Below are 4,152 nucleotides of genomic sequence, written 5' to 3'. Positions count from 1 at the left end.
ATCGTTTTCCACAACACATCACAAGGTATGAAAACTGGAAGTCCTATCCTAGTTATCCTTATCAATGGTGATGAGAATTATACTTTTGCTCCCACTAAGTCAACCTTTAACTATGAAGGTCAGTTAAGTGGACAAATTAATTTAACACCTAAAGTCCTAGTTAACTCCTTAAGGAAAGACTAGAGTTATAGGAATCTAAATTAATCAGGAAAGATAATAATTATTAATCACGATGAGTTTGACAACTCAAGAGTTACCAATTAATCAACCAAAGCCAAAATGGGAGAATCTAAATTATTTACAATAAATAGAAGAAAGCAATCATGAGTCTGAAATACCTCAAAGTGTATTAATTAAGAAAATCATAACATGAATGGTCCATAAGCCAATTTGGCAACATAAATAATTATCAAATAAGAGAAGTGAAAATAAAGGAATATTGAACCTGATATGAAGATGAGATAATCCTAAAATCAAAAGAAATTCTAAATCCTAATCCAAAGAGAGAGAGGAGAGAACCTCTCTCTCTAAAAACTACATCTCAATCCTAAAACTATGTTTGAATGTTTGTTGTATCCAGTATATCCCATATATCTCCATGAATGGATGGATCCTTCCATTTATAATCCTTTAATCTGTGTTTTTTGCGCTTGGATCTGGGCCAAAAAGGGCCCAGAAGTCACTGGGACCGACTTCTGCAAATTCTGCAGATCGCGAACGTCACGCGGTCGCATCATTTGGAGTTTTGCTCTTGCACGCGGTCGCGTCAGTCATGCGTCTGCATCAGTTGTGTTTTGCACGTCATGCGTTTACATCATCCAAGCGCTCGCATCGATTCTCTTTTGCGCTAAGCACGCGTTCACGTCATCCATGCGAACGTGTCACTGCCAGTTTCTCCTAAACTCCAATTTTGTGCTTTCCTTCCATTTCTGTATGTTTCCTTTCCATCCTTTAAGTCATTCCTGCCCTATAAAACCTGAAAGCACTCAACACATAAATCACGACATCGAATGGTAATAAAGGATAATTAATTTTTGATTATTTTAAAGCATAAGAAACATGTTTTCTCATATGTCATATCCTAAGGAAATAATTGCAAAACTATGCAAATTCATATGAATAAGTAGGTGAAGAGTTGATAAAATCATTCAATTTAAGCACAAGATTTATCATGAAATAGTGGTTTATCACTGGTCAGCTGTGCGGAGTTGTGAAGAAAGTGTGTGAATCACGATTTCGCATACCAGATATGCGACACTGTAAAATCCAATGGTGTACACCCTGACACCTACAAGCTACTCTTGTTCCCCTTCTCACTCAGAGATAAGGCAGCAAAGTGGTTAGAAGCATTTTCCAAGGAGAGCTTGACCACTTGGGATGAAGTTGTGAACAAGTTTCTAGCAAGATTCTACCCACCACAGAGAGTCAATAGATTAAGAACTGAGGTACAAACCTTCAGACAGCAAGATGGTGAAACACTTTTTGAGGCCTGGGAGAGGTTCAAAGACTTGACAAGGAAGTGCCCTCCGGATATGTTCAACGAATGGGTTCAAGTACACATCTTCTATGAAGGGCTATCATATGAAGCAAAGAAAGCTGTGGATCACTCTTCATGGGGTTCATTCAACAAGAAGAAAACTATTGAAGAGGCCATAGATGTTATTGAGACTGTAGCCAAAAATGAGTACTTCTATACTTCAGAAAGAGCTCAAAAGAGAGGAGTGCTGGAACTCCACTCTATAGATGCCTTGTTAGCACCAAACAAGGCAATCACAGCACAATTAGTAGCCTTAACAAAGAAGGTGGAGGCAAGCCAAGTCTCAGTTGTCCAAGCTCAAGCACCACCACAAGAAGAAGATACACTAGAAGCTGAATGTGAATGGGAGTAGGAAAGTTATGTAAACAACCTATCTAGACCACCATATGATCCAAACTCTAAAACATACAACCCAAGATGGAAGAACCACCCGAATTTTGGGTGAAAAACCAACAAGACCACAAACCATATCACTCCAATCATCACAACAACCACAACCCCAACCACCAATCAAGCAACAACAGACCCTACCACAACTCACAAAACACATCATATCACCCCACTCAGCAAACACACAATAGCCACAACTAGGATACCTCAACCTCCACCATGCAACCATGTGAAACCAGCAGTAGTTTCTCAAAATTGGAGGCAGCGATTAGGGAGCTTATAAAAATTGAACGAAACTATCTCCACTATTCTAGAAAGACAGCTACAAGTTGATAGAAAGATAGATGCTAACCAGGAAGAGGCCAGATCTAACATAAAGAATCAAAGGGCAGCGATTTCAAAATTAGAGGCACAATTAGGGAGCTTATATAAGCAAATACCTATGTCCATGCATACCTTTCCTAGTGACACCATGGCTAACCCAAGGGGAGAGTGCAAAGCTATAACACTAAAAAGTGGAAAAATTGTAGAAGAAACATCCCCAAGTCAAAGCCACCAAGAAAAAGAAGTTGCAAAGGAACCTGAGATCAAGAAGGAAGAAAAGACCTCTACACCATCCTCACCAAAGCAAGTTCTGAAGTTTTATGTGCCACAAGCACCCTATCCACAAAGTCTGAGGAAGGATGGGAAAGACAGCTAGTTCTCTAGTTTCCTAGAAATCTTCAAGAAGCTCCAGATCAATATACCCTTTGCTGAGGTACTAGAACAAATACCACTCTATGCCAAGTTCTTAAAAGAACTTATGACAAGGAAAAGAAACTGAGGTGAGAAAGAAACAGTGGTACTTACTGAAGAGTGCAGTGCTATAATACAAAAGAAGTTCCTCTAGAAATTGAAAGACCCTGGGAGTTTCCAAATCCCCTGTATCATTGGGGATATGAACATTGAGAAGGCATTATGTGATCTCGGAGCAAGCATAAATCTCATGCCTTTGGCCATGATGAGAAGAATGAGAATAGAAGAAGCCAAGCCAATAAGAATGACACTTCAATTGGCTGACAAAACATTTAAATTCCCTCATGGTATGGTGGAAGATCTATTGGTGAAAGTGGGGGAATTCATCTTTCCAGTTGATTTTGTTGTGCTTGACATGGAGGAAGAAACCAACATATTAATCATCCTAGGAAGGCCATTCCTAGCTACTGCTGGAGCTATAATTGATATTCAAAAAGGGAAGCTAGTCTTGAGATTACATGAAGAGAATATGGTTTTCAATGTCTTCAAGGCAATGAGCTAACCCAAAGAAGCCATTAGTGAATGCATGATGGTAGATACCATTGAAAACTTGGTTCAAGGAGTCCTAGAGGAAGAACAATGTGAAGAAACCCAAGAGCAAGATCAACAAGTCTTATGTGGTGAGCTACCACTGGAGGCTATGGACAATTCAGTCATGATGGACAGGCCAAGCAAGATGGAATTGGGGGCACCAAAGTTGGAATTGAAGATTCTGCCCCCATGTTTGAAATATGCTTACTTGGGTGATAACAATACATACCTAGTAATCATTAACTCAAACCTAAAAGATGAACAAGAAGATGAGTTAATCCAAGTGCTGAAACAACATAAGGATGCTATAGGTTGGACACTTACGGATCTAAAGGGAATCAGTCCCTCAATGTGCATGCATAAGATCCTACTTGAGGAAGGTGCAAAGCCCTTAAGATAGCAACAGAGAAGGCTGAACCTAATAATGAATGAGGAAGTCCAAAAGGAGGTGTTGAAACTATGGCAAGCAGGGGTGATTTACCCTATCTCAGACAGCCCTTGGGTGAGCCCTGTCCAAGTGGTTCCTAAGAAAGGAGGGATCACTGTTGTACCAAACAAGAAGAATGAACTAATACCAACAAGAATAGTGACCGGATGGTGCATGTGCATTGACTATAGGAAATTTAATGAAGCCACCCGGAAATACCACTTTCCTTACCTTTCATGGACCAGATGCTTGAAAGACTTACAGAACATGAATATTACTTCTTCCTGGACGGCTACAACCAAATAGTTGTAGACCTAAAGGATCAGGAGAAAACCTCTTTTACTTGTCCGTATGGAGTCTTTGCTTATAAGAGAATGCCCTTTGGATTGTGCAATGCACCTACAACATTCCAAAGGTGCATACTCTCCATCTTTTCAGACATAATTAAGAAGTTCATAGAAGTGTTTATGGA

General features: G+C 39.7%; 1 non-coding gene across 1 annotated transcript; it reads right to left on the bottom strand.

Moving 5' to 3' along the window:
- Window positions 1-1,430: 1,430 nt before the first annotated feature.
- On the bottom strand, window positions 1,431-1,537 carry LOC127740373 (small nucleolar RNA R71). The gene has a single exon (XR_008001050.1). It is a non-coding gene; the product is annotated as a small nucleolar RNA R71 (small nucleolar RNA).
- Window positions 1,538-4,152: the final 2,615 nt, after the last annotated feature.

The sequence above is a fragment of the Arachis duranensis genome, chromosome 6, assembly GCF_000817695.3.
Source record: "Arachis duranensis cultivar V14167 chromosome 6, aradu.V14167.gnm2.J7QH, whole genome shotgun sequence".
NCBI classification, from domain to species: domain Eukaryota; kingdom Viridiplantae; phylum Streptophyta; class Magnoliopsida; order Fabales; family Fabaceae; genus Arachis; species Arachis duranensis.
Note: the sequence above shows the minus strand (reverse complement) of the source record. Positions and strands in the feature narration are given on the sequence as shown.